Source organism: Corvus moneduloides, chromosome 1, assembly GCF_009650955.1.
Source record: "Corvus moneduloides isolate bCorMon1 chromosome 1, bCorMon1.pri, whole genome shotgun sequence".
In the NCBI taxonomy this organism is placed as follows: domain Eukaryota; kingdom Metazoa; phylum Chordata; class Aves; order Passeriformes; family Corvidae; genus Corvus; species Corvus moneduloides.
Genome location: NC_045476.1, coordinates 148,886,677 through 148,897,090, shown reverse-complemented (window position 1 = coordinate 148,897,090; position 10,414 = coordinate 148,886,677). Strand labels below are relative to the sequence as shown.

At 37.8% G+C, this 10,414-nt stretch overlaps 1 long non-coding RNA gene across 1 annotated transcript in view; it reads right to left on the bottom strand.

Annotated features, from left to right (window-relative positions):
- LOC116454771 overlaps positions 1-8,174 on the bottom strand; it is a 91,772-nt gene extending 83,598 nt beyond the window's left edge. Inside the window, exon 1 of the long non-coding RNA XR_004244195.1 lies at positions 8,010-8,174. This is a non-coding gene — a long non-coding RNA (uncharacterized LOC116454771). The remainder of the gene's footprint in view (positions 1-8,009) is intronic.
- Between the last annotated feature and the right edge of the window lie 2,240 nt (positions 8,175-10,414).

Below are 10,414 nucleotides of genomic sequence, written 5' to 3'. Positions count from 1 at the left end.
CATTTCCTGATGTCATTTATAAGTTAGTATTGATTAAAGAATCACCAAGGAATAATTAATCTGCAGATACAGACATTTCTCCCTTATACCTTATCTGTATTTAAAGTAAATATAAGAAAGATACAATTAAAAATATTATACCTAGCCTAGTGTCTAAAATCAGTACACTGAATTAATAAATGTAAATCAACAAGCACTAATGTTAAATAAATGTTAATTGGTGAAAAATTTTCTGTCACTATAGAAGATCAAATCATTTGTGGAAGATCTCTTGTACTGAACAGGAGGAACAGGCATTAAAGAAAGAGATTTTATTTTTTTCAGTATACAGTGATATACACGTCACTGGGAGACTTTGAGCAGCATATACAAATCCTAATCTTATTAAACACTAACAGTAGGTTCAGTGCTCTTGAGTGGTGTGGAATGCTGTATGGAAGCAGGCACTTCTTTGTCTTACCACATCCTTCATAAACTCTAGACTTGAAGCAACTGCTATAATCTTGCAGTTTGATCTCTGACTTAATGGGGGCCTAATGAGATTCCTGACAATTTGTCAGTTCTGCAGCTGTGCTAAACTAAAGCATGGTTTAGTTAAATGCTCTTGATATAAATTTTCCCAGCAAGAGAGAAGGCAGCAGAATTTTTCAGATATTGTTGCAATGGCTTGGAAAATGCAGTTGAATTTTTATGCCAAGTCAGAACTTGTCTTGCTTAGGTTGAAGTGATAGGATCATGTTATATGCTTGTGATCTAGCATGAAGAGCTTGCTATTTCTATTTTTATCCCTTCTGTAGGCTTTTTTAGGTTGTGATCATGGCCTCACACCTTAGTTTTCTCTTAGATTTACTAACAGGTTGAATAGGTTGAACTTTTCTGATTTATTTACTCAGAGTCTAATTGACCCTTCTTTAAAATGTGATAAAAATTCTTGTATTGCTAAGTAATGCCCACATTTGACAACTAATTTACAACCTGCTTGTCAGTAGATAACATGCCAAAACATTAACAGTACAAAAAGCACCATTCAGTAATACACATGACAGTAATTAAACCATATCCAGAAGTATTTAGAACTGCAAAGGTGGAGAACCAATTGAAGCTGTAAATTACGTTCAGGTGTAAACACATCCCACGACACATATCTTCTTGTGTATTTCCTCATTCTCCTTTCATGTACAAATCTCTATTCTTATATTTTCAGCATACAGCATATTATGTCATGACACAGACATCATTGTTGTGATTTCAAGTGATTTGTGGATGGTTTGAGAGGCAGCAGCAGTTCTGTAACTTTGTGGCTACATTTAAAGGTATCACAGAAGTAAGTATCTCACCACTGCCCAGTGTCCCTATCTGCCTGAATCCTACTGTAGCAAAACAAAGGATATTAATCCCTGTTACAGCGGGGATACTGTAACATGCCTATATCAAACCAGGAGTCCCGTGGAAAGGAAATATATATGGACAGATTCTTGGTAGATGTTTCAGAGATGTTTATTTCTCCAGCCGCATGGCCGGGGCTCTGCTGAGGAACTGTTACAGTCACCGGACCAAGGGTCCTTTTGCCCGTGCAGGGAAACACAAACCAACAATGGGGAACGAGGCTGACCAGGGGCAGGGAAACCCCGTGCGTCCCCTCAAGGCCCCTCTCCCAGGACTATACGGCAGGGGAGGAGACCCCAACAAATCCCTTATCCTAATTTAGCATTAGAATTTAAGTGTGCTGAAGCCTTAGTCTGCAAGCTGTGATATGCTGAACTTTTACCTAGTTAACTAAAAGGAGGTCCCAGAGCTGGTTGGAGCTGGAAGATAAGGAAGAAAGAAGGTTGCTACACTCATCAGCAGAAGCTGCAACCTTAAATGTGAGAAAAGACCTGCCTAGAGACAATGAAGGGGTCCAAAGAGGAATGGGAAGACCTCAGACATGTATTGAGAGAGGTGGGGAATCTAGACTGTAGAATTGCACAGGGATTTCTTTGTTCAGGATCCATTTCTAGAGGCACCCAGCTCGAGGTTTCTACTGATTTATCACTGAAATAAATTACCTTATTGGACCTAAAGCCTGAGACTCTGCTACAGCATAGAGTGGAGAAAATTCTTCAACACCTACCTATTTTTGTCCCTCACAATTTCATCTAATCCTTGCAAATTTTCCACTTACTTTTTCATGGGAAAGCATGATGTTTCCCTCTACTGTATTCTAATTCATTCCAAAGTTATCACTGGAGTTATTTAGGTACCTATTTACCCCAGGACACTAATGAATGTGTCATAGCTACTGGGTTCAGGTGCACGCTCAAACACCTCAGCTCCATTGAGATCCATTGATTGAGATCACTCTTACTTCTTCCATTACTTGCCTTCCATGAAAAAGACCTCAGCTGCCCTTGGATCCTTACCGCTTAAACTTTACAACCTGTTGATTTTTATATTTTTTTAGGTATAATGGGAGACATAAGGTAGAGTTCTGGAGAATTTAATAGTATGAAAGTTGATATTAGTAGTATGAAACTATGGAAAGGGGATAGGCAGACAGAAGGCTCAAACACTGTGCCAGAGAGATCCATGGGGAAAATACCACATATTACAGCCTGTAAGTACTTGTGGAAAAAGGACTTGAGGCAGCACTCTGTTGGTTACACTTAACAGGGGAACTCCGCAGGAGTTACAACACTGAAGGAAGCCAGTATAATTTGGCAGAAATGTCTTTGTCTTTATTGTCTAAATCAGCTATATCTGGTTTTTATGCTTCTCCTATACTACAAAATGAAACCCTTTTTTCTTTTTCTCTTTGTTTCATTATAAAATTGATATTCCTGACTATGTTCTGAACAGCTAAAATGCCTGATGTGAGATTAAATGAATTCCTTTTATCTGAGAGAGCACCAATTTTCCTAATATTAGAAAGCACACAATATAAGGGTATGTAATTTAAAACACATTAGCAGCTGGATATTTCCCAATCCTTCATTGAGCTGTCTGTAATGGAAGTATATTGTGTAATAACTCCTTTCACTTGCTTATGCTCTGTATGACATGGCAAATCTGAGGACTGTCTTAAGGTGAGTCTCTGATAAGTACAGAATCTAGATTATAATCAAATCTTTTGATAGGAAGTTTAATAATACAGTGAAATAACATGACAATTATGAAGGATAGTTCAGGAGAAAGAAAGAATAAATTTTCCTATTATTTTGAATAACCTATGTTAAATTTTGGGAATGTGGTATGCAAATTAGACAAGAGTGCAGGAAAAATCAGGGAACCCAGGTCCTTTGAAGTAAAACTTCTGGCCTTAGGTCTTTAGAGTTTTTCTTCTGCTTCTAATTATTTTTTCAACTTCCAGAAAAGTGTCCTAGCAAGGCCCACCACTAATTCTTTGAATTACAGAATGCATTTTAATAGGTATTTTGAATGTTACCCAAGACAACATTGATGACTGCAAAAGCTGCAGTTGTAACAAACAAGCCCATTTTAGTAATCCAAGATCATTATATAGAGGTCTGTTTTCATACTATAGGAGCAGTTAACTCTAAAAGTACTATCATAACTAAAGTGAAATGTGATGGCCTCAAATGTAAAGGCCCCATTTTGAAGACATGTTACATCCAGATTCTGTTTTCAAAAATATATTGTACCCCCAATTATGCTCAATCTGATTTTTATTCATAATATTTTTGATAATAAAAAATTATAAAATGTAATGAGGAGAACCAAATAACTCATCCCTGTGTCTGTTCTCATCAAATGTGGTCATTTTTGTCTGCCTAAAACAAAGAATTTCAAATACAAAGCAGTAAGTTTCAGTGGTTTCTCCAAAGAATAACACCTTTTTTTAAGCTTTAAAGTCGGTTGGATTTAAATGCTTACCTCTCTGTAAGGCTTGGAGCCTATCTATTCTGGCCAAAGATTTGCAGCAAGTCTGTAACAGCAGCCAGAAAAAGTCACAGAATTTTGTAATTGTCTCCAGTCCTTGAGTCACAAACCAGAAAAAAACCCTAATATGGGGAACTAATATGTCTTTTGCTACTTCTGGAATATAAACTGAGAAGAAAAATCAAGTAAGATTTGGTTTTCTGTTTCTGCATGCCCAGGCACTAGATTTACACTGGTGGAACTGGGCCAACAATTCCATGATGGAAAACAATTAAAAAAACCCCAATTATGCGAGTCGTCCTCACAATCTTAGGCCTGTCTTCAAAATGAAAGTGGATTCTGATAATCTTGTGGCACCTATTTTTTGTCATATAAAATTCTAGTGAATTATAGTTGCCCAAGAGGCCTTACGCCATCTTTTATATTTCGTGGACCTATTAAAGGCAATAACGAAACTGATATTTTTGAGAAAATTTTTACTGTTCTTCTTTCCACCTATATGTAATTTGAAGCAAATAGATGCAGCAAATATTGGCTTTTCTTCCCTTCCCTTTCACTTACATGTAACTTGAAACCACTTGTCTCACTAACAACCACTAACTTTTTTTTCACATTAAACATAATGTCTATGTATTTTAAAATTAAATACAAAATTTCTGAATTTTTTCTTTTTTAAAAACTATAACCTTTAATTTTGTCCCAACACATATTCTTGCATCTAAAATATACATAAGTATTGCTAAGCAACGCTTAGCAGATGCTGTTTTTAGAAACTTCTGCTTATACAACAGCAACTCTTTAGTATTAATCATGCAAATTATAATGATGTTCTTCAATAGAAATCAAATTTTAGCCTGTTAATGACCTTTATAGACATTTTTGTGTCAGCAGCAATCATCTGTGCATGAAGTTCAACCACATCTGCATAAGGCGACTTTACAAGATCTTACCATTTAAATCAAAATGAAATCATCAATTGTAACTCATCTAATATCAGTCTAACATTATAATGCAGTAGAAATTTGTTCCTGCTTGCTACAACTGGCAGAACTAAGCAGCATAAAAATTATTGCGACAGATGTACAAGTAATCAGTTATGTCACCTTATTGATGCATTCATGATTATCCCTTAATGAGGCAGAATTTCTTAAGGGGGAGTACTTGTCCCTAATGAATGTTTCTTCAGATGCCAGATTTGTTTGTCTGCTTTCCTTATATGACCTGCTATCCTTAATTACTGTTTATAGGTACAGTGGAAAAGCAAAATTCTTGAAACAACAGTAGATAAAAGATCCTGCATTTCATTACAGGAAAACCGACTTCATGACAAAATAAAACAAGATACTGAGATGTGACCAAGGTCTTAATTCAAACAAACAAACAAATACAAAAAAAAAAGGATGAAAATACAATATAAGATTTTAATGCAAAATTAAGAATTGGCAGCCTTCTAATGGACTGCTGATGGAATTTGAAAAATCTATTTCTTGGTTTTCTGTCTTTCTCTTCAATTCAAAATCTGGAGCATAATTTACCAGGTACTAAATTTGTTCAGTTCCTCTTAATACTGAGTGGTTAGAAGACTGATGAAATAGCCAAAAAAGTCTGGTAGGGTGGAGAGAGGGCAGTGCTAGACAGCCCACTAACAAAATGGAATCAGGAAGTGACTTCAATAGAGTGGAATCCAGAGTCCTGTTATATAATAGAATTTCCTATATAGTATTTCATCTCATGAGAAAGGGGATATCTTGGCACCTGAAATGGGATTCAAAATCATCATTTATCTCAGAGAATGAAAAGTAAATTTGTTTTGTTTTGTTTCTGTGCATGTGTGGGGTTTTTTCTTTTATTTTTTTTTCTCCAAGTTTTATAATATATCTATGGGTATGACTGTAGAGAAAAACAAATTTTCATCTCCAAAGCCCTGAAGAGAACACTGTATTTATTTTAGAAATGCATTTATTAAAGCTGTGCTCCCCAAATCTAAGAATCCAGCTCTCTCTATTTTATGAAGCTGTAATGATCATTTAGTTGTAATTACTGTCTTTTAGTATTCCCTTTATGTCCTGCTGTAGAATGTACAGTTTTGAAATACCTTTTGACTTTTTTTTTTAAATTGTTTGAAAAGCTCTTTTGACATTAATTATTTACTTGCTATGAAGTCTTACTGGTTTATTCAGTTTCTTATAAAATGTCACCTCAACCATTTTATTTTTATACAGATTTATACTTGTCAGACAATAGTATTTATATGATGACTTAATGAAAGCAGTGACAATTCATATTTCACTTCAAGGTAAAAATAAATATTTTATCTAATTCTCTACTTATCTCTAATGGAAAATTTGGCAATTAATAATCTTACTGACATTTTCATAGTGTATTCGTAGTAAATGCTAGGTGGTTGTAGAAATACTGTCATTATTGAAGACAATACACCTGCATGGGATAAGGGCCTTGCAAAGTACTTATTCACAATCATTCAGAATAATAGAAAAGCTGGGAATTGGACTTAATGATCCTTGTTGGTTGCCTTCCAACTCAGCTTACTCTGTCATTCTGTGAACAGTTGGTTGGACATTGGAGGAGCTGATCTGAGTGCTAGGTCATTCAGCCTTGTTTTTTTTCTAGGCAACTTGTGAAAAACCTCTAGTGGCAGAAACTGCATAATCTCTGACCAGTCTGTTTCTGCATTACTCTCCGGGTTTTCTTTCTGTTTTGTTTTTGTTTTTTAAATGTACAGTCTGAACTTCCCAAGCCACAGCTTATGGCTGCTTGCCATTGTTATATCATCTACCACAAATTCCTGTGAAAATCTGCACTGAGAATGAGTTTCAGTTTTGAAATATACACCTAACACTTGAATGGGCAAACATGAAAGAAGAATTACCCTTTTTTGCTGCATACAAATTTTTTATGACTCTTAGGCAGAATTACTTGTGGCTCTCTATGTCAACAATAAGATTTTGAAAGTACAAGTGCAGTAGCAGTAGGGTTCTAGAATCACATTTTGACCTCTCAGGAGCTACCCTTCCACCAGAAGTACAGTCTGATCACCCTCAGCAAGTTCCTTGCTTGTAAAAAACAGCAAAGAAATCCACACTACAGTGATGTGATCAGTAATTAGTATGCACCTGCTGGCTTTGTCCTGGTAATTCATTATAGTGAAGTTATCATCAAAATCATGGTGTGTTGATTACACATTAACTTTCATACATTACCAGTGGGCCAGTGAATTGATGATATATTACTGTAGAGTGTCAGGTAAGCACCAATTGTAAAATATCAGACATAAACTTTGTTGTTTATTTGTTTTTGTCAAATCAAGATAACTTGACAACAAAGACAATGGCGCAAGCATTATGCTATCAACATCCTTCATCACTGAACAATGGACATTGGACGTAAAATTGGATGTGGGCCAGCAATGTGCACTTGCAGCCCACAAAACAGATCAGATTCTGGGGTGCATTCAAAGTAGTATGGCCAGCAGGTTGAGGAAGATGTATCTCCCCATCTATTCTGCTTTCATGAGACCCCACTTGGAGTACTGCATTCAGATTTGGGGTCCCCAGCACAAGAAAGATCTGTTGGTGTGGACCAGGGAAAGGCCACAGAAATTATAAGAGGACTTGAACATCTCTCCTTTAATAAAAGAATGAGAGGGTTGGGGTTGTTCAGCCTAGAGAATGCTCTAAAAAGATTTCATAGCAGCTTTTTAATATATAGCAAGGGCTTGCAATGAAAATGGACAGAGACGTTCCTCAAGACCTGCAGTGACTGAACAAGGGTTAGCAGTTCTAAACTGAAAGATTTTAGAGCTCCAGAGTGGGATTGCCTGGCATAAGGTCTCCTAGAAACTGCATTTCACAATCCTAAACTGTTTCAGAGCAAATTTCATAATACCTTTCTGCAGCCACAGCACAAACCAGGGCCAGTGGTGCCAGGGCTGCAGGTTTTGGTGTCTGGCAAGTCTGTTTTCTTCCCCCTGCAATGCAGCAACATCTCAGAACTGCAGCACTGATACCAGCTGGAAAGAAGCAGGGAAACCTACACTTGCAGGTTTGGAGTTGCTCCAGACAACGCCAGCAACCCCCATTCGCCACCAGAACTGCTTTGTAAGCTCCTACCTTCCCATTTTTGTTCCAGGAGGAAGGTTGAGCCGAGCAGGGTTTCTCTGCCATATTGTCTTTGTCTTCTGATCCACAGGTGTCTTGGGGTGACTTTATGATGTGTATCCCCTATCACCACTCTGTGCCTAGGCATGAATCCTGTGCCTCTCTGTGCCTTTAAGGCTGGCTAAGGGAGAGGGGTAAGAGCCAGTGGAATTCCTTTGGTGCTGTGTTTGAAACACAGATAAGCTGGCTTCTCCTGCTCAGCTGCTCCACTTCTGCAGCAGGAAGGAGAATTACATTCCTTTTCCTTTCTAGGTAACTTTTTGTTTGTTAACTAAAGCAAGTTTTCCTGGAACTCTGGTTTCTTCTTCTTCTCTTCTGGACTGTTCAACAACACCAAAGCATTGGCTGGGAGACCTTACACCTCAGCCTGGAGGGGCCCAAGCCGACCCAGCTCCGATGAGGAGAAAGCCACACCCACAAGGATTCTGAGAATTTACCAGGTTTCTCTCCACACCAATAGGTTTTATTATATCGCATTATTCCTTTCCCATTGTGCATTGTGTTTGTTAAATAAATAGTTTTTTCCTTTCATTTTCCTCTGAGGAATTTTTTTTTTTCACCCAAACCTGGTGGGGGAGGGTGATTGTAACCTGCCTTCTATCAGAGGATATTTTCCTCCAAATTTGTCTCAAACTGGCACAACAGGGTATTCCAAAGCAGCTGCCATTTTGAGGAAGGAGCTTCTCCACCATACTGTCTTTGTCTTCTGATCCATGCTGTCGGCTATGGTGGCCGCTATCCTGGGGGAGTGGCTTATCTGCCATCTTGTTTTCTTTGTTCCTGGAGAGTCCATGGGATTTAACACCTTTGTATCTTGTGATTATTACTGTTATCTTGGTTGTTGCTGTTTGATCTTTAGCAAACTGGTTTTTTTTCATTTTTATCTTCTTGCATTCATTTAAATCTACTTGCCTAATTGGTGAAAGGGCAGTGGTTAAAACTATAAAGGGGAGGTAACTAATTTTTGGAGTGTCCACCCCATACAATTGTCTTAAAATAAGAAAAAGAGTCAGAATTGCTCCCCATCTAGCCTGGCCTTGAACAACTCCAGGGGCTGGGAGTCTACCTCCTCTCTGGGCAACCTGTTCCAGTGCTCCACCACCTTTATAGTAAATAATTTCTTCCTAATATCTAATCTAAACCTTCCTTCCTTCAGCTTAAGGCTGCTGGCCCTTGTTCTATCACTTCATTCCCATGTGAAAAGTCCTTATCTAGCCTTCTTTTAAGCTCATTTTATGTACTGGAAACTGCTCTAGGGTCTTCCCAGAGTCTCCTATTCGTCAGGTTGAACAGCCATAACTTTTTCAGTCTGTCTTCACAGGAGAGGTGTTCCAACCCTATAATCAACTTAGTGATTCTCCTCTGGATTTCTTCCAACAGGTTGATGTTTTTCTTGTGATGAGGTCTAAGGTTAACAGAAAACACATAGATTGAGATAGATAGATAGATAGATAGATAGATAGATGCATGCAAAGCTAATAATTTATAACTGTAAATGAAATTTTAACAGTCCCATTCAAGAATCATTGCTAGTCTAAATCTAACGACAGAAAGGCAAGAATAAAAATCTAAATAGAAAAAAATCTATAAAGAAAATTTTATGTAATAGTAATAATAGCACAATTAAAATTGTAACACACACTCAAAGTTTTTGTCCCTTTTTCACAGTGTCATGTTCACCCTTCAATTGTTTGCCTGGCTCATGGAATCATAGAATTATTTAGAATGGAAAAGACCTCTAAGATCATCGAGTCCAGTCATTAACACTGCCAAGTCCACAACTAAACCATGTCCGTAAGTGCCACATCTTTTAAATACCTCCAGGTACGGTGACTTGGCTACTTGGCGACTCAGCTACCTCCTTTTTATGTGTATTCCAATGCTTAAAAACACTTGCCATGAAGAATCCTTTTTATAGTATCTAATCAAAACCTCCCCTGGCACAACTGGGGACCATTTACTCTTGTCCTTATGCTTGTTACCTGGGAGAAAAGACCAACACCCTTTTTACTACAATCTCTTCTCAGGTGGTTACGGAGAGTCATAAGGTCTCCTCTGAGCCTCATTTTCTCAAGGCCAAACACTCACAACTGTCTCAGCCAATCCTCATTACACTTGTGCTTCACCATCCTTGTTGACCTTCTTTGGACATGCTTCAGCATTTGCACTTACATGGGTCAAAATGCAGGATCTGGCACTTCACCTTGTTGAGTATCATACAGTTGTACTCAGCTCATCAATCCAGCCTCTCCAGATTCCTCTGCAGAGCCTTCCTACCATCCAGCAGATCAATAATCCTGCCCAATTTGCTGTTGCCTGCAAACTTGTCTGAGGGTGCACTCAATCCCCTCTTCCAG